The sequence below is a fragment of the Marmota flaviventris genome, chromosome 19 (genome assembly GCF_047511675.1).
Source record: "Marmota flaviventris isolate mMarFla1 chromosome 19, mMarFla1.hap1, whole genome shotgun sequence".
Lineage (NCBI taxonomy): Eukaryota > Metazoa > Chordata > Mammalia > Rodentia > Sciuridae > Marmota > Marmota flaviventris.
This window is the reverse complement of record NC_092516.1, coordinates 12,330,907-12,351,029: the sequence shown is the minus strand read 5'-3', so window position 1 is coordinate 12,351,029 and position 20,123 is coordinate 12,330,907. Positions and strand designations below refer to the sequence as shown.

Sequence of the window (20,123 nt, the reverse complement as noted above, 5' to 3'; positions counted from 1 at the left end):
TCTCGTTTTTGACTTTCTATTTTTTTGTTTCCAGAAGGTTCCTGATTAACAATCTCTCCAAGAGGAGGAGGAAAGAAATGGCAGCCAATGTTCCTGACTCCGGTCCCTGCTGGGCGGGGAGGCAGCTATTTCAGACTCAATCAGCTACCTACAGGGTCACTGGCTGCAGTCCCTCCCTGCAGGGACCAGGGGAGAAGTCGGACAATCAGAAGCTTCCAGAGTGGCCTGTGGCTCCCGCCAGCTGGCTCCAAAGCCCCTGGGGACCTGCAACCTCCCCGTGTTTTCAGGGAGCATCCCTCTTAGAAAAGCACCACCTCTCACTTTGACTCTGCAGGAGGAAAGGGCAACGTGCCGCCACCTGAAAGCAATTACCAGCACGTCATCGTGAGGATCAAAACCGTCACCAAGGGCCGCGGATCCCAAATTCACTTTGAAACCCCCTCCGCCCTCGTCTCTGAGAGCTTCATTCAAGAAATCATTACAGAGTGGCCTTGCCCCCCTCGGCACGAGCAAAGCAAGGGGACAGGAAGACAGTCACTGCTGGGCTGGTGACAAGAAGAACAGAAGCCACAAAGTCACCGCGTGGGACAATCCATGGGACAATCACCGTAGGCTGAGTGGAGGCCCCGAGAACTTGGCTTCTGTTCCCATCGTCATGGGGCCCAGTGCAAGATACAACTGGGTGCTGGGGGGCCGGGGGCCCAATGAAACCCCATCTCTGAGTGTGTCTGTGAGGTGAGCACGGGAGGGGGGCTCAGTAATGTGGGTGGCCCTCCCCGGTGTGACGGGGCAGGAACCGGGAATCTGCCTTTCCCAGCCACCTTCCCCAGCCCTGCACTGGGAATGACAGCATTGGCGCCCCTGGTCCCCAGGCCTTGGGACGGGGACCAGCGTCCCTGGGTCTCCAGCTAGCAGGTGGCAGACAGTGGGGCTTCCTGGCTTCCGCAGGCACGTGGTCAGTTCCCATGATTGGCTAGAGAGATGCAGACAGAGTCACAGCCCGGCTCCGTCACCCCTCGGTACCTGGCGGGCCCTGGTCCCCGGACCTTCCTTGAAAACCAAAATCCGCAGCGGCTCAGGTCCCTTACCAAAAATAGCTGCAGTATCTGCAGATGACCTGAAGAGCATCCTCCCGCACCCCCGAATATCCCAGATTACTCCTAATACCGCCCACGGCGTTAATGCTGTGTACCTCGTCGCTCTCCAGGATTATTGATTGACAGGATAAAAAAAAAAAAAGTCTAGGGTGATAAATGGGCAGAGTTCAAGAAGAAAAAGCTAACCAATTAAACCCACTAAAATACCTAGGTAAACAGAAATAAAGGCACCTCCAGAGCAGAGGCGGGCAGATGTTTGCCACGAAGGTACACCAGTGTCACTCTGGGCTCCGCAGGCTGTGAGGTCCCTGCGGCATCTGCTGCCTCCTCCACCTGCAGGGCCGGGTAGCCACAGAAAACAGAGAAACTAAAGGGCGTGGCTGGGTTCCAATAAAACTTTATTTGTAAAGACAGGCAGCTGGCTAGAGGTAGCCCTGGGGAGCTCATTCTGCTGCCCCCTGGTTCAGGCAGAGCGCCTCAGACTTCCACGTGTAGGTACGACACCCCGGGGTCTTGTTAAAGCGCAGGCTGGTTGGCAGGTCTGGGGCGGGGCCTGAGCTTGGGCATCGCTAAGGAGCTCTCGGAGGATGCCCAGGCCGCGGGTCCAAGGAGCTCACCTGGAGTATCCAGAGAAAACACGGAAGAAAGAAAAGAAGCAGGAAAAAAACCTAAAAAGTTTCTAAACCTACCCAAACCCCAATTTAAGAAGCACTTAGCCGAATAGCAATAGAGAAAAGTAATTTATTTTCTCATCACCATGGAAAAGGAGTTATGCAATTTAAGTCCATCTTCAAAAAGTGGAATACCATGTCATTGGCGATGGAGGAGGGAGTTCAGTATCATTATCAGAAGGCAAAACGCTACCCGGTTTTTTAAGCAGGACTGTGCATTGGCTGGCAAGCGGTGAACAGCAACAGAGAGCAATCAATGCAGGTAATGAATCCATCTGAAGGCAGGCCGTGGAGGGTGAATCACATTGTCCAATAACAGTCGCTAAATTAGCAACAGTGTGACCCAGGGCACTTGTGGTAAAAGTGAATCCTCTTTGGAATGTGACAGTCTGCAGGGGAGTGTGGCTGGCGAGACCAGCCAGGGGGGGTGGAGAAGGAGCCCTGGTCCAGATCCCTGTGGGGTCTGAGAGCTCTGGAGCATGCTGGGGAAGCTCACGTTGGAACCGAAGTTGACGCTCTTGCAGGGTGTCAGTTTCCCCACAGGCAGGGTCCCATGTTTGGATTTCACATGCAGAAGTCTCTAGTAAATCTCTTCACCATTCAGCTTACGGAAGGATCAAAAATGATGGAAGGGTCCACTTTATACACTGTTGGTGGAATGATATCGCCACTTTGGAAAACAGTTTGATGATTTTTTTTAAAAAAAGTTCTATATACATTTGCCATATGACCCGATAAGTCCTGTCCCTGGAACCCACCCAAGAGAAACGAAGACTAGTCCATGCATAAACTCCTGTGCGTAGGCTCACAGAAGCCAGAGAGTGGACAGCCCGAACATCCATCAAATGGTGAGTGGATCGATCCAATATGGCGCACCCTGACAGTGGGATGTGCCCTGACCTACAAAACATCACGCTAAGTGAGAGGAGCCAGACGCTTCCATTTATATGTAAAGTCCAGAACAGGACCTTCACCCACAGCAGATGACCGGGGGCCTGGGAAATGACTCCAGCACACACAGGGAATCTAAAACTAGATTACGGAGATGGTTCCACAGCTCAATCGATTCCCTAACCTTCCCTGGATAGAACCCTTAAAAGGTATAAATTTTTGTTACTGAAATATATAATTTTTTTTCGTGTTCAAATCCATAAATTTGCTATTATAGTTTTTCAGGGGAAAAAAATGAAAGGTTTCCATTGCTTTTTCTTTTTCACATTTCACTTCCCCCAGCTCTTAGGTAACTCAGGAGGCCTGAGCGCAACACACCCAAAGACAGGTGGTCGGTCCAGGTGAGGCCGCAGCAAGTCCTCTGGAGATAACTGTCTCGTCCAGGGACGAGAAGATGCCGCAGGGCCCAGCTGTGACTCTGACAGTGATGCTGGCTCCATCAGGGCACCAGGAGGGCGGAGGACTCTGCCCTCAAAGGTGCCTTCGAGACCCAATGATTAGCTCCAGTCCAGTCCCAGCCTCCAGCTTTCGAAGGCCTGACCCCCAGGGGAAGCAGGAGGGAGGGGACAGAGGCCTGACCGTTGGCGGCACTGGAACCTGCCTCGCTGAGAGCCAAGCTCTCCAGGGTGGCACGCTTTGGGAAGCCTGTGGACACCCTGATCGGGGACTCTCTGAAGCCAGAAGTCCCTCCCGGTGCCTGGAAGTAAATGGAAACCCTGAGGATTGAGCTTCAGCTTGCTTCGAAGTGGGCCAAGAGAATCTGAAGGAACTGGGACCTGTCACAAAGCCCTTCCATCGGAAGAACAGTATTTCCAGACGCTGGGAAAGCACAGAGCCCCCAGGCCCCAGGCAGGGTCGGGAGGGACCCAACCCCGTGGCCTTCTGCCCTCAGCCGCCCCCCCCCCCTACAAACACACTCGCAGGCGGCAGCCAGCTCAAAGTCCAGGGCAGAACTGGGGGTTGGGACCCGGGGAAGGACAGCAGCCCTGGTTCTCGGGGTGCTGGCCGGGTGGCCACGCCCACCAGCTATAGCGGGAGCCTGGACTGGGCTCTAGCTGGTGGGTGACAGCATCCCTTTGTCCCCGCAGAGGTGTCTAGATGAGAACTAGCTTCACACCCAGAGGCCTGGTAATCTCTTCCTCTCTTTTCATTGAAAAAAGAAAATATCTTAAGATACTGGAGAATACAGTAAAATCTGAACTCCATTTCTTTTCTCTCTCTCTCTCTCTCTTTCCCCCCGTCTCCCCCAGTGCAAGCGCGGCTGAGCTTATCAAGGGCCAGCAAACTACATCTTAGCTCCGGTCCTTTTGAGAACTCCATTTGGCGCCCTTAACATTCCATTTGGATTTCCGACATGTATTTATGGGGCTGGGGCTGCCCCTCACAGAGCATGGCGTAAATCCCAACACAGTATCCACTTTAGCGTGTTTGGGGTTTTCTAAGCCGGGGCTTTATCGAAGTGGACAGTCCTGCGGTGGCCTGCCCTGGCTCACAGCCCTCCTCCTCCCGGCCCCAGCTGGGGTTGTTGGACTGTCTCCGTCACCGTCAATGTCAAGCGGTGTTCGGGTGAACGTTATTCTGGGCACATCCTGGAACGAGGCATGTCCCAGCCTCAAAGGAGAGGGAACAGCACGTCATCACACTCCCGGGGCTCCAGGGATTCCCTTCCAAGACCCCCCCCTTTCTTTCTGGCCATGGAGGTCCATCCACAGTGCTTTGCAATATTAAGTGTCCAACAGTAAGTGCATTTCTTCAATTTCTGAAAACAAAGGCATCATAAAGAGGGAGATTCAGAAGGAAAAAAAACGTGGGGGGGGTGACACAAAAGATCTGGGTTAGGGACCCTACGGAAGCTGGTTCTCTGGAGCCCTGGGGTTAATCATCTTATAAAATGGAATTGGTGACCTGGTGATGCCCATGTGGCTATTTATGCAGATGAATGGGCTGCCCGAGCCCTGGCGGCACACAGTAGGTGCTCAGCGCTGCGTGGCCTGGGTCTGTCCCAGCTGCTCTCCCCACAGCGCTGGACGGGCGCCTGACTCAGGCAGTCGGGCGATGCCCTGGGATTCCTCTGGGGAAGACGCTCAGGGTCCCGCCTGGCGCCACCTGACCCGAGGCAGGGGCCCAACGCGAGGGCTGGGGACACCTGCAGCACCTGGGACCTGCCCTGGAGTGACGCACCAGACTCACCAACGCCAACTTGCCACACGGACCCTGGAGTGGAAGGAAGGGCAGGGCCAGAGGGGCGCCCCCAGAAGCCCAGGCCAAGCTCAGGGAACCATACCTGACCTTCCGGAAACTTCTCCTTCCAAGGCACAGTCCCCGCAGAGCCCGGCACCTCCACGCCTTCTCTACCACAAAGAAAGTTTTAAAAGAGGAAGCAGCCACAGGACGCGGGCCCGGGCTGTGCCAGGCCCTGCCCCTGACTGCAGGCGGCTGTGGGTCAGTGCACCCAAGTCCAGCCTCAGAGCTGGGGAGGTCAACGACCCTACAGGACAGGACCTCAGGAGTCTTCACGATTCATTCCACCAGCATTTACAAAGGCCCTACTATGTGCCAGTGTCCAGCCTAGGCAGGAGGGCGTCCAGTGCGCTAAAAGCCCAGTGCCCTCTGGCCAGGGCCTGACCGTCTCTCACCAACTCCGTTTCCCTCCCCGCCTCTGAGCGGCTGGACCCTCCCTGTGCACCTCTGGGATGACTTCTATGTTCCACAGGAAGCAAGAGACGCGCATAACTTCACTTCCTTCCATCTCAGAAATCAGGACACGGAGGCTCAGAGAGGTACAGCCACTTGCCTGAGCTCACACAGACAGGAAGAGGTGGAGGGATGCAAACCCAGGCTGTGTGGCCCCAGAGTCCCAAACCACTGCAGCACCTTGACCTTCAAAGTGTTCTGCAGCTGTGAGCTCAGAATGCCCCGGTCTCCAGGCCTGGTGGCCCGCGCAGAGTAGGGACCACGTCAGGTTTGCCAAATGGAAGTTGATGATTTTACTTAAAGCTACTGCAATCACATTCAGCTTCTAAGCTGTGGGCGAGGAACAAGGTCATTCTATAAAAATGGAAAGCAGAGATTGGCCCTGGGGAGTTTCCTGGAGTAGGGGTAGGACTGCAGAGAGGACGTTACTTCCAGTGGACAGGAGGGCTGAGACATGGCCTCAATACATTATGATTAAATGAGATATGCCGGAGGCCAGGGTGGTGGCACACACCTCTAATCCCAGGGACTCGGGAGGCTCAGGCTGGTGGACTGTAAGTTTGAAGCCAGCCTTGGCAACTTGGAGAAAACCTAAGAAACTGTGTCAAAATAAAAAATTAAAAGGGCTTGGAATGTGACTAAGGGGTTAAGCAACCCTGGGTTCAGTCCCCATTACCAAAAAAGAGAAAGAGAGAGAGAGATACACTGCAGAACTATGTGACAGTTCAGAAATACAATGTGAGTCTCCCTTGCTGTCCTCTGAGGAGCTGACATCCCCGTTGAGCTCCCAAGACAGAAGAGCAGGGTCTATCCAACTGCCTGGTCACACAGGGAGGAGAGCGATCCAGATGACCTCCCTCCCTCTGTCACACGTGCGCTCCCGGGGAGAACATGGAGAAGGCCGTGCGTGCAGAATGGCTGCTGATAACTGTTCGAGCTGACCTTCTTGTGTGCTTCCAGGGCGGGGGCCAGGCCCAGGCTAGATAATCCTCCTGCATTATCTCATTTAATCCTCACCAGATCCCTTCGTGGCAGGCAAAGAGTACGGGTTGCCTTGTACAGAGCGGAAAGCTGAGCGGAGCCCAGCTCTGAACGTGGCCCTTCTCTGGGAGGGGTCGCAGTCCTCAGATGACATCCTGAAACATTCTGTGCAGAGGACACGGAAGATGATGCCAAGAAAAAAGATAAATAATAATGAAAATAAAAGCCTGCTTGCCCAAACCCCAACACCTTAGAAACGGGGGGCTGGCGATCTGGAGCCCTCTGGCCCGTGCGGGGTACGGGACAGCCTGATGCCACTTTAATGGCATTCCGCGGGTCTGAATGCCCACATGTGGCCACAGAAACCCGCTCTCCAAACCCAGCATCCTCTGTCTCTAATCATATTTGGCTCCGCAGAAACCAAGAAGGCATCTGGGGACAGGCGATCTCGATCTGTACCAAATGTTTCCTGGAGCCACTCCAGGAAACCGTCCCACGTTAAGCCAATGTGCACGATGTCACCCACATCTGCCTGGCATGTGCTTTGATCCTTAGTGCAACACTTGGAATGGTACTGTCTTAGAGCACCAGCCTGGCAAATGCCACCTGGCCCAACGCGGGCGGGGGTGTGTGTGGGGGGGAACAGCCCGATTCCCAGGGAACTGTCACGTACGATGGGAGAAGAGGGAGAAAGAGGCATCAGAGGGCCCCTTCCGAGTACCATCTCCACGCGACAGTTACAGAAGAATTGTTCCTGGAGGCAGGGGGGACCTTTCAAAAGTGTGCAAAACTTAAATCTGGTGAGTTTTTAAAGAATGCAGTGAAATTCACTTTCCTGGACTCTACCATCATCTCCCCCAGGGCCTAATCGGGCTTCGGGACGTCCGCAGCTAAGGGGCTAAGGGCTGGTCACGGGCTGGTGCAGCGGCTGTCGCGATGGACCCACGCACACTTGCAACCGAATTCTTGAGGTCAGCAGTGGAACCAAAATTACAAACTATCAGGAGGAAAAACCCTCACTCACCAGGTGCCAAAAGAACACTCAGAGAAAAGGACTGAATGAACAGAACCCGGGGAGACCTGTCCACCGTGTAAGAGGAAGGGCGCAGGCTTCCAAAACGACTGGGGGCTCCTTCATGGTCATAGAAGTGAAGTAGCTAAGGATGTGGGCTACTCTGGAATCTCAGCAGAAATCAGATGGGGGCCAGGGAGGGAAGCTAACCGTAGGGATGGAGAGACAGCGATGAGGACCGTGCTGTCCTCTGGCTTCGGCTTGGCAGGTGACAGGTCCCAGTACCTGCATATCCCCCTCTTGGCCCAATCTAGTGGTCAGGGTGATAAGACAGAGTGACCACGACTCCTTTGCTTCACTAAGACTCCAGTGCACTGGACACCAATGTCCCTGATACACAGACTGTTGAGAATGCCTACGGCCAAGGTGACTGCGGAGTGGAGACCAGGCTTCACACACGCTCAACAGGCCTGTGAGACTGCTGTGTGTCCGGCGTGCAGTGTGGATGCCAGCGGTGGGGGCTCGAGAGTCAGATGCCCTGGGTCCATATCCCACCTCAATGGCTCACCTGTTGGGTGGTCTTGTGTTAGCCACTCACCCACAAGGTGTCTGTGTTCTCCTCTATGAAACAGAAACTATGTGGACCCTAACCCAAAGAGGTGTCATAGGGACAAAATGAGACATGGCACATGTGTCTCTTTAGCGGGATGCCTGGTATGAATGGAGCACGCGATACCCGCAGGGTGCTACTGCTCGCACGTGGTGGTCATCGCCGCGGCTGAAGGTGGGTGAAGCACCAGTCCAGGTCAGCGATGGCAGACACCTGGCTCATGATGCCACTTCTCCCTCCTGCATCTGCCCCAGGCACGGCTAGCTGACCACAGAACCTGCCTCCTGACCCAGGCGCAGCCTCAGCATCTCCAACCATCTTCCTGTCGTCCCCATCAATCAATCAGAGCTGACTGATGGGTCAGAGAAACTGTTTCCCTGCTCTCTAGAACCTCAGCAGAAACCAGGAAAAAAATAATAATAAAAAAATTTTTTAAAAACCAGCCATTCCCAGGGAAATAGGCACCTCTTGTCTGAGGGCTGAAAGGGAAAATCCTAAATTAGTCATCCCTCCAAAGCCCTTCATATTTTTTTGGCATACCTGTGTATATCTCATGCTATTAGTTACGCTGTGTTTACTTGAATAGATTATTTAAAAGAGAAATGTACAACTCTACCCTAGAGAAAAACGCGTTGGCACACGCCATAACCAGAAAATAATGTGGGGAGCAAAGGGAAGGGGGGGGAGGGAAGGAAAAGGGGGAGAGGGGAAGAAGGGAGGGAGGGAGGAAGAAGGGAGGGAGGGAGGAAGAAGGGAGGGAGGGAGGGAGGAGGAGGAGCAACCGCAGCTCTAGCTACCAGCTTGAATGCAGAATGAACCCATGACTTCTGTTATCTTTTCTGATTAAAGAAACACATGTTCACTGTGGAAAATTTAGAAAACAAAAGTTCAGGAGAGATGCTGAGCCCGAGGCCCTGTCTGTCACTCACAGGGTCAGCGTGAACAGCGAGACCAGAAGAGCTTTCGGAGGCCTTAAGCCCCCCCAGACCCAAGTTTGAATCCTGCCTCTGTCCCCACCAGCTGTGCAGTCTGGAAGTCGAACCAGGATGCTAAGGTCCACGGGTGGTGTCCACGGGAGGGTCAGCTGCACTTATATTTAAGCAGCTAGGGCTAGCATGGTCTGTGACTGCCCCATAAAACCCGGCTTCCTGCATGTTACCCTCTCGTCTCGCTGCTCTCTGCTATGATCTGCAACAACCCAGGCGGGGACACTCCGGGACTCAGTGTGGGTGGGTTCCAGGTCCCACCCTGGCCCACCCTTCCGCTTCGGGGCAATCAGCATGGTACAGACAGCGGAAGGAGAAAAGGCTGAGCCCCAACAGGTGCTAGCACGCGGATATGGGCGGGCCGGTGGCCAGGACAGTGTGGGCAAGGGCGTGACAGGGGCTGTGGGCGTGGCAGTGGGCAGGCTGTGTGAGTGTGGGCGTGGCAGTACAGCTGTGGGCGTGGCGATGGGCGGGACCGTGTGGGCGTGGTAATGGGCGGGACTTGTGGGTATGGGCGTGGCACTATGCGTGGGCGTGGCTGTGGGTTGCAGGGAGTTGCTGTATGGGCGTGGCCGTAGCTTTGGGCCTGAGGACAGGTATGGGCGTGGCTGTGGCTGTTGGTGGGGCAACCATGGGCGTGGCATCGGCCGTGGGCGTGGCATTTGCCCTCCCTTGTGAACCTTTGTGAGCCCTCCCGGCTTCTCAAGACTGCAGGAGATGGCACAGCTAGGGACGGGGAATCACGCCAGGCGCACAGCAAAACAAATAAATATTACACATTTTGGTAAAATTATTATTATTGATTTGTTATTATCACTCTCATTACTTCATTCATGAGCAGGGACAGCAAGGTTCAAAGGATAAATCCACACAGAGGAGTGTTTTGTTTAGTTCAGACATGGCATTAAACAAGAAGGAAAAAAATGGAATCCGTTGCCAATATCCATCAGGGATTATGCTAAAAATGCAAATGTCTGGTTTCTTTTAAAACATAAAGAGCAGATGACCCTGGGCCTGGTTCTCGTCCAGCCACATGCAGTGAAGCCCAAGAACCTCTGGCTCCCAGCGGAGCTTCTGTGCATTCCCCACCCGGGCTCCTTCCACAGCTCCCACCCGCCCCAGCCCCAAGGGCGTTGGAGTTTGTGACCCTTGCTCAATTCCTCAAGTCCCACCTTCCTTCAAAATCCCTGAACCTTTTTTCTTGGTCTTGTACTTCTGTTTTTTTTAATATGAAGTACTCAAAGTAGCAACGGAAGAATAGATAATGAACAAGATTAAGTATCCCCTCAGGAAATCCTCAGCAACAGTAAGTGCCAGATAATGGACAAGGATAAAGATAGGATCATACGGAAAAGAGGACAGCCATACAGCCGTCTGTGACAGACTCCCCACGTGAGCCAAAAAAAGGGCTGCCAGAACCCAAGGATCAAAAGTTCTAAAGTTTTTTTTGGGCCCTCCCAATTTGCGGTGGTTAATTTTACTTGTTGACTGAGCCAGAAGGTGCTCAGATATTTGGTCCAACAGGACTCTGGGTGTGTCTGTGAGGGTGTCTCTGGAAAAGATCAACATGGAAAGGTCAGTGAATGCTCCTTTGACTGAGATAAATGGCCCCTCCTAATGTGGTGGGCTCCTCCTAATCAGTGGAAGGTCTCAGTGGAGCAAAAAGGCTGCCCAGCCTCAGGTGAGGGCAGCTTCTCTTGCCCTTGAGGCTTGAGCTAGGTCACAAGCTTTTTCCTGCCTTGGACTCAGTTTTTCCCTGAGCTCGAGGCTGGAATTATTCACCCCCCTCTACTGGGTCTCCTGCAGGCTGCATGCACACCTTGGGACTTCTCAGCCTCTAGATCCCCATGAACCAATTCCTCATGACACACACGTGACCCACTGGTCCTGTCTCTCTGGAGAACCCTGACTAAAGATGTGTTATCAAACTGATGTTATCAGTGCTCAGAACCAATGGAGGATCACAATCAACGAACCCCGAGTTGCCCATTTCTTCCCACAAACCGACTTTTACCGGGGAAGGCCCCTGTGGGCTCATCGGCCGCTCTGGGCTGCGACAGTGTCTGGTCCTCATCCTGAGTTCCCCGCTGTGGATCCTCAGTGATCTTGGGCTGGGGGGGGGGGGTCTCCTACCCTAAAACCCGGGGAAGGGTCCCCACTGACCAGAGAGCACAGCTCCCCAGGACCCTCTGCTTCTGCCTGCCGGCTCCTCCCTTCCCGCCCAGTTCTCTGCATCCTGGTCTCAGCAAGACCACCCCCCCCCTAAAATGAGGGACTCCAGGACCCCGCCCTCTTCCCAAACTAGATCAGAATAGCCTTATGGGGCATTTGGACGTCCTCAGCAAAGATGATACAAGTGTTCACCCATCCTGAATTCCTTCCGTGGAATTCAGGAGCACTGGAAGCCGACGGCTGAGTGTGCCTCTCAGCTCAGCCTGGGCGAGGACCTCGACCTCTTGTACAAAGGGACCCGCTCATCCAGCTGTTCTCCAGTCGGGACTGAGCTGTTCAGAGGGAGGGCTGACTTTTCTCTGCACAGACTTCGTTTGTGGGTCAACCCGTGCTTCCTGCTAGAGTGGGCGCTTTTTTCTAACTCATATAAAAGTACTTGGGAGCACCCCCCACACGCACACGCAGACCTCCCAGCCCAACAGAGACTGGACTGCAAAATCTAAAAGATGGATTCTCTGTCCCTCTGTAGAAAACGCCAGTCACCGCAGCTCGGGAGCATCCGCACACGTATCTACTGAAGCGTCCGTCACTGCGGAGGGTCCTCCTCCTCCGGAATGTCCACCTGGCAAAGCAGGGACCTCTGCCCATATTTCACACTCCCAGGGCGACGCCTGGTCACTACCGAACGGATGAGTCAATGACGGGCACCCGGCGGGGCAGGTAGGGTCATCTCTTTTGCACATGGGGCCAGGAGGCTCCAGAGAGCCCACAGGGGCTGGGCAGAGGGTCCCAACTGTCTCCAGTGGCCCCAGGACCCGAGCCCAGGTCTTCCCACTAAGGAGAGTGCACCCCTCCTTAAACCAGCTGTGTGACTTCACGAGGGCCACTGTCCCTCCTCTGCCTCTACGGGTCCAGCCTGCCTCCCCCGCGGGCTGCTGAGAGGACTCGGAGGCACCAGGTGGGCTTGGTCCCGTCTGGACGCACTTATGTTCATTACCGGGGCCTCCCACGGGCCAGGCCACCCCAGCCCCAGCCCCAGCCCGTGTCTCTGTTTAAATATTAACTTAATCTTCACAACAACCTTTCAAATCAGGGACACTGCCACCCCATTCACAGGTGGGACGCTGAGGCCCAGAGGGGGGATGGGTCGCTGGTCCCATCTTGCGTGAGTAGCAAGGGGTGGATCTGGGATCCAATCAGGCCCTGGGTTCCCAGGCCCCAGGCCAAGCTGCCGAAGGTTCCAGAAACCAAGAGGGCCAAACGGTCCCGAGGGCCGTGGCCAGAGTCTCAGGGAGACGCTCAGGACTGCAGACAACTCGGGGACCCCGGCTCAGCACCGAGCGTCACCAGCCCTCCGTGGGGAACAGCCCACCCCAACCACGGCAGAGGCCACCAGCTCCTGCACAGAGCAGGGGGCGGCCAGAGCCATCCCCCGGTCAGCGGCCACAGCCAAGCTCGCTCGGCCAGAGCAGAGGGAGCCCCACGTGTCCCCAGGGCTCCGGGCAGAGGGAGCCTGGGCCCTGGCTGCCACCCCCCCTCCCTGGGGAGGCTGCAGACCACCTCTGCAAATGGCTTTCACAAGTCAGTCAGCGGCCATCAATTATTCAGGACCCCGCTGCCCACAGACCCCCAGCCTGTCGCCGTCCGCAGGATGACGTCGGGACCCTGCCCAGCAGCCCTGGTCTGAGCTGCCAGGGGCCACGGCTGGTTTCCTCCCTCCTCCCGCACTCCCAGAGCCCACCCAGCCCCGCCAGCCCAGCCCTGGACCAGCTCCCGCTGGGTGACTCCCCGGGGTCCCGGGGCAGAGCGTCTGGCCTCAGCAAAGTCCAGCCGGGAAACCCGGCTGAGCCCCCAGACCCTCCGCCAGGCTGGGGACGCGTCCGCGCTGTTTTATCAAAGGCTCTAGGACCTGGGGTGCTGTAAGGCGCAGGTCTGGGGGTTGGCCCAGAATGCTGTCGCTCAGCCAAGTTCATGGTCAGAGGCGTTGGGAACGTGGCAGGGTTTCTGAGACCACCAGTAGCTGGAAAAACTGAGGCTGTCCCCAGGAACACGTTCCCACGTCCCGGGGAGGGGCCTGTGGGGGGCTGAGGACCAGCTCTGCAGCTTAGACCAGCAGACCCCCCCGCGAGCCCACATCTGTGAAATGGGGGCACCCCAGGAACCCCCCAGCCCGGGCTGCAGGAGTGGGTCGGTACCTCCGTACCCTGCCAGGCTCCTCCCGGACACTGTGGCCTCTCCTGAACGCTAAGTTCTGTCCCGTAGGGGACGCATCACCCGTCCAGTAAGTTCTGAGGCCCAAGGGCATGCCCCGGGAGATTCGGCAAACACACCTCAATTGCAAAATTCATCCCAGGTTTGAGAAATATTATTTACTAAGTTAAAAAAAAAAAAGTGCATCTTCCCGTGAAGTCAGTTATCCCTATCAGCATTATTACAACGACTGATATTTTTAGGTGAAGAAAATGGGTACAGAGATGCCATGTGAGCAAGTGGAGGTTGCACAGCCATGCAGGGCTCAGCGGGGAACAGAATCCAGGGCCACCCACTCTTTCCAGAGGGAGGAAGGGGAGCAAGCGGCGGTGTCAGTCCCCAACTTCCCCTTGTCCAGTCCTCTTCCTCCTCCTCCTGCCAGGACCGGCGCTGATAATAATAGTACACGCTTAATGGTGATTAATACTTGCGCGGGGTGGGCCCTGCACTAAGTGGTCTGTATACATCAACCCGCTCCTTTCTCCCACCACCCTCTCTCTGACTCAGGCACAGTTGTCCTCCCCATTTTGCAGATGAAGAAGCTGAGGCACAGAGACTGCATAACTAGCCTAAAGTCACACAGCTGGTAAGGGGCAGGACCAGCCACTCTCTCCTGCCACAAAGGCCCCCTGAGTCTGCCCTGTGGAGGTGCACCCTAGTTTGCGGCCCCAGACGGGAAGAAGGCTCTTACTGCAGCGGGGGACCTCCCTATCACCCTGTCTGCAGGAGCCCAGCCACGGTGATCACCTAGGCATGGAGAACAGGAGGCCCTGAAATGATCCCGAGCACAGGTCCCAGCTGGGAGGAAGACAGACGTGCAACCAGGGCTCAGGCGGCCCCAGGTGCTCAGGCACGGGGACAAGAATCCCTCAGGCGGGATGTGAGTCTGTCAGACCTTTAGCCAAAGACTAGGCAAGAGGGAAGGGGCGGGGCCAGCAGCTGGGAGAGGGGCCCTCCCTGATTCACCCAGATCCAGCTGATCCTGAATCCCACAGAGACGACTCAGCATTGGGTGACGTGCTGGTGAAGAGCATGGGTTCTGTGCCAGGCCGGGTGAGACGGCAGATCTGTCCCTCACCAGCTGGGCAATCTTGGGGCAGTAACTTCCCCTCTCTGTGCCTCACTTCCTCTACCCACAAGACAGCGATTTCGACAATGCCCACAACACAGGGTGCTGGTAGCATAAAACACAAAACACTTGGCATGCAGTCAAGGCTTAATAAAGGCAGCTGCTATTGCTGTTATGTACCCTCATCTACAGGAACAAAGAATAAACTGAAAAGGTACCGTCCGTAAGGCTGAGCAGCTGACGGGAAAGCGCATCCCGAGACTCGAGGCCTGGCTCGAGAAAAATCTTTGGCCCCTGGTCTTAAAACGTCATTCCTGAAGTGGGCTCCATAGCTCCTGATTTTAGGGCCCTTCCTCATCTGAGCACCACTTAATGAGCACCTACTAAGTGCTGCTCATGCACAGGGAAGACCCCAGGGAGATCAATGGACCCACGGCCGGCTCTGGTGGGAAAGGGGGTCCTGCTAAGGGCTAGAAAGAGCGGCATCAGCCCCCAGACAGAGGGCAGGGTGGGGCACACCCGAGGGACCACCTGTAGTGGGGAGTTGGGAGATGATCCTGATCACAGGTCCTAGCTGGGAGGAAGATAGATGTGCAACCAGGGCTCAGGCGGCCCCAGGTGCACACACACACAGGGACAAGAATCCCTCAGCCATTTTAAAGACAGCTAGGCAGGAGCCTACCTGTCCCAACAGCATGAAACTAGTGGCCTCTCCTGCTACCCACGGGTCCCTGGACTGTAGTCATCATAGCAGAAGCACTGGCTACGGCTGGAGGGAGGGGACACGCAGCCTATTCCAGACTCTCACCCTAAGAGGAGCTGAGTCAATACTCTGCACTATTGGCTCACGAAGAATTTCATGGGTCAATACGACCGTGTTTGCTTCCTGTTTCATAGATTCCTGCCTTTTTAAAATTCTCAATGATCTTTTTAACAAATAAAAATGGGCCTGCCAATCCCTTCAGTCTTCCCTGTTGAATACCCAAAGCTAAAGTGCCTTCGAAACAGGCTATCAATTGGCCTCCGGGCCCAGCATTGGCCTTACCTCTCAGGTCCTACGGGGGATTCTCATTTCCATTAAACACTGAGTAATCTGCAATGTCCAACCTGATTTCTTCTCTGACCTAAGAGTGATGTAGAAGGGTTCTCTCGGGTTAGCTTTCTATGTGAGGAGCTTGTAGAGGTTAAATTTTAACCCGTCTCCCTGTTTTCTGAATGAGGCCTGGAAGAGCCCTACGTTGGAAATCTAGGAGCTTTTTGTTTGTTTGTTTGTTTGTTTACACATTTGCTCATTTGTTGTCTGAGATCAAGTTAAGCATGGATTTCAATGAGGCCATCTTAAAGCATCCAGAGAGCAGTCTTTATAAGGACGACGCCCCTAGAGCACAGGCGCACACGCGCACACGCGTACACACACGTGCACGCACACACACACACCCCCTTGGTAAAAAGTCCCAAGGAATACTTACAATCATAATGTTTAGTAAACAAACAATCAAGCTGCAGGGGGGACCTTACAACCAGAATCCAGGGTCCAGCGCCTCACGTCTAGGAATCCCAGACCCTGGGCTCAGAACCCAGGGTGGCACTGCGGCTCAGCAGCCCTGTTTTAAAAACTAAAACGAAGCGTCCCGAGACAGCGTCAAATATAGCAGATTTTGGCTGCCACTGGGTCTCGAGGCCACTAGCCCTTCCAGCACATAATCCAAACTTCATCCAAAAGAAATACTGCGACTGCCGCCAGCCGCCTTCTCCGGTGACAGCCGGAGTCTGCTCACTGCTCAGGGCAGAGCCCAAGGACAGGCGCCCGACAGGGCCAGACTTCAGTGCTGGCCAGGCGGGTGGCCGGGGGGCCGTGCTGATGTGACTCTGTGACAGGCTCCAGAAGGACCGTGAAGTCCCTTTCCCAGCCAGTGCCAAGAGAACCTGGAAGCCAAGGGGCTCCTAGAGCCTCCTGACCTCCTGCTCCTGGGGCTGTTGGTGGCTGGGCCCGCAGAGGTGGGGCGGCAAGTGGAGAAGGGCCACGTCAGAGCCAGACGCAGGACCCTGTGTGCTAAGCGGTGCTGACAAGGTGCAGGAAGGCAGCTCCTCAGGGGTCTCCTGCGCTCACACTGTGGCCCTGCACGCAACGTCCACAGTCCCCCAGGGGACATCTCAGCCCAGCGTCTGGATGTAGAATGACGCATGCACCGAGGGCGTGAGGGCCGAGCGGGGCTGGGAGGCTGTGTTCATCTGCTTCCCAGCAAGAAAACCAGAGGAGCCGGAGATAAACAGACGTCAATCAAACCAGGAAGTGACAGGGACTGGGGGGGAGCCTCATTCTGCCAGCCCTGTTTTGTGCATCAAGATAAGAGCCCTTTGGACAAGATGGCTCTGGTTATGAGACATCAGAGGACGGCACGGTTCCCAAAGGCAACGAGAGCAGTTACCATCGGGCAGCTCCTGGCATCCTCCAAGAAACCGAAATGGAGGAACAGCCATCCACCCGGGAACGCGTCCCGGGTCCGGGGATTCTCCCATTTGCCAGACAGAAGACAGCGTCCCCAAGCTCCCCGCCCTAGCAGGAAAGGTGAGGCTCCCAACTGCAAATGCAACTGCCCCATCAACGGCTGAAAACCAGGGTCAAAACACTCCTGCTCCCGTGGGGAAGCCCAGCAGAAGTGTGTGCCACAGGTCACCAACAGACACGCACAGGAGTGGCCACCGCGACGCTACGCAGGGTGGCCCCAAACCGGGAAATTCCACGTGTGCCCAGAGCAGGATCGAGATGTCCACTGTGCTGCCTCCCAGCGGGACAGCAGTGCCCGGGGACAGTCCCACAGTCCCAGGACCCCTGCAGACACCAGGCCAGCACACTTTCCTAGAAAGTCTGGAGAGTGCGTGTTTTAAGTTCCGCAGGCCAGTCTCCGGCTCCACTGAGCCACGGTGGCGCCAAACGAGTCACGGCCAGCCTGGAAGGGCACCCACGGGACAGCGTTCCAATAAAGCTTTATTGGTAGACACAAATGTCATTTTCACATGTCATGAAAAACTCTTTTTTTTTTTGGCCCAACCATTTACAAATGCAAAATCTGCTCTGAGCTCACAGGTCTTATGGAAGCAGCTGGCGGGTGAGGCCCAGGGGCTGTGGCCTACTGAGCTCGGGAACAGATGACTCTCATGGACACGGCCTTAAGCCGGGATGAGACTGAGGGATTCTGTTCCCAAACGGAGACACAAAATAACCAGTGGGGGTCAGAAGTCAGGACAGGGGTCGCCCTTGGAGGCTCAGGGACAGAAGTGGCCATCAATTCCGATGGCTGGTGATGCACGGGGCAATGCATCTGGGGGCTAGCTCCCCAGAGGTCTCCTGCCTTTGGGAACGGCTCCGAACGTCCAGCGTAGCTCGGCTGCCTGGCTCAGAACGACAGTGTCCTTTAGGGGTTAACACGGTCATTCATCATGGCTAGTTCCACGTCCGCCATGTAGGGGACCAGGGTACGGATATTCAACAGAAAGTGAACGCACGGCGGTAAGTCCAAAGGGTACAGCAGAGGAGCCCCAGACCCAGTCACAGAAGCTGTGCTGGGGACAATCAGTTTCCAGAACTGTAGGAGCAACACAGATGGCCACTGAGACCACTGAGCAGGCCCATGATGGGGACTTCCACTCAAGCGGAGCCAGAGCACAGTCCCTCCTAATGTCTAACTTCAACCCCTCCCACTTGAACTTTAGAACAAGGCAGCACAGCTGTTTACCAGAAGAGCCAAAGATCTCCCAGCCGTCTAAGCATCGGTGCTTCCCAAACCTTAGCCATTCTGGACGTCCCAGATGGTCATTCACCAAACCAAGCTGGGATCCAGGTTAGAATCCGGGTTGGCACTTGGCTCTACAACTTCAGCATCTTCACTTTGTTAACTAACTTCTTTTTGCTTCAACGCCACTTTTCCCACAGGCTAAGCAATGTGTCATTTTGATGGAATGGCTACTACGCTTATGTATTTCCCCTAATACACATTTAAAGGAATACACTGCTATCAACAATCTTTTAAGATGGTCACTCCTGACGCGAAGGCAGGAGGCACCTGGGATCTTGTCAGTGCTCTTTCCTGCTCTGGCTGTGGGTTCCTGGGGTGTGACCAGTTTGTCAAACCTTACCAAGCTGTACACCTGGGAAAATGTGCGTAGAATACTTTTTGGCTAAAACAACAACAACACACACATAAAAGCAGGTAAGCTGGGCACAGTGGCACATACCTGTAATGCCAGCGACTCAGTGGGCTGAGACAGGAGGATTGCCAAGTTGGAGGCCAGCCCAGGAAACTTAACCCTGTCTCAAAATAAAATCATCGAAAGAAAAACAGAAAATGTCAATGTTAGCCAGGCGTGGTGGCGCACGCCGGTCATCCCAGCGGCTTGGGAGGCTGAGGCAGGAGGATTGCAAGTTCAAAGCCAGCCTCAGCAACTTAGCAAGGCCCTAAGCACCTTAAGGAAACCCTGTCTTAAAAGTAAAAAATAAGAAGGGTTGGGGATGTTGCTCAGTGGTTAGAGTTGCTGGGTTCAATCCCTGGTACCAAAAAAAAGAAAGAAAGGCAGTTGAAAGAACATATACAAGATTTAGGAACTAAATGAATTTTGTACCCGTATGAAATACATGAATAGAGACTATAAAACGCGTTAGATTGAGGACCCTTGCCCAGGTCACCCCTGTAATCAGTGCCACACTGAGATCAGTGTCCACGCTGCGTTTGGGATCCGTAGAGCTCGTCTGTAACGACTCTGGCAAAAGCCAGCCGTCCAAAGAAGTCCTCACCCCCAATAATATATGAAATAAGTCCAAAGTAAGTAAAGAAAGGAAGAAAGATAACATCTCCCCGTCCAAAATCAACCCTCAACCACGGCCTCTAATTTTCTCTCGGGACCTCAGCTGCTGCCATCACGTGCTGCAAACAAGTCAGTCCGTCCACTGGGTCCTCCCCAGGAGAGCAGACGCACTCCTGTGCTCCCCTATTTCACACCGAGCTGGGCACACAGTGGCCCGTGACCCACGTGTGCTGACTCCACAGGCGGGTGCAGGAGTGGGGGGCAGGGGGACAAAGGTCCCAGCCCTGACCGTCTTCTTTTTTAAGAATGAGTCCCCTCTTGCGGTTCTCTGGGGCTTTCTGAGCGTCCACGCACTTTCCCATCCGCTTATCAAATTGAACCCTCCAGACCCACAGCGGGAGGTGGGCTTATCAGCCTTGTCTGGCCACAAAGACACAAAGAGCTGAACTCACAGATCATCCTTGACGGGGCTAGGATCAGAGTCAACGTGTTCTGGAATGTTCTACGGGTCCCCCTGCCCTTATCTCCAATGACTCCCAGCTTCCCTGGGCACAGCTCCTCGGGGTGCAAGGGCATGGGCAAACCTTGGGGGGAGGATGACGTAAGCCACCCTGACCCCCACGCTCCCCACCAAGGGGAACCCGGCTGAGCACACGCAGGATCGCGGGGCTGCACTCTTGTCCAGGAGGTGCGCCCTTCGATGGCCTGATGCCGTGAGAATTTGCATATTCTGGGTGTCCCCCAGGGCAAGGAGGAAGCGGAGGAATCCTCCACCAGGCCCAGGGAGGGCCACCGCAGCTAGGGAGAATCAATGCTACGAATATGGC

The 20,123-nt window shown here is 55.0% G+C and overlaps 1 protein-coding gene and 1 long non-coding RNA gene across 2 annotated transcripts in view; both read right to left on the bottom strand.

Moving 5' to 3' along the window:
• The window catches only part of Xylt1 (xylosyltransferase 1), a 241,212-nt gene that overhangs the window by 212,132 nt on the left and 8,957 nt on the right, over nt 1–20,123 (bottom strand). The gene's annotated exons all lie outside the window — the stretch shown is intronic.
• LOC139702929 (uncharacterized) lies at nt 1,821–6,684 on the bottom strand. Its single transcript, XR_011705488.1, has 2 exons — nt 5,004–6,684; nt 1,821–4,478 (listed from the first exon to the last, which is right to left on the bottom strand). It is a non-coding gene; the product is annotated as an uncharacterized lncRNA (long non-coding RNA).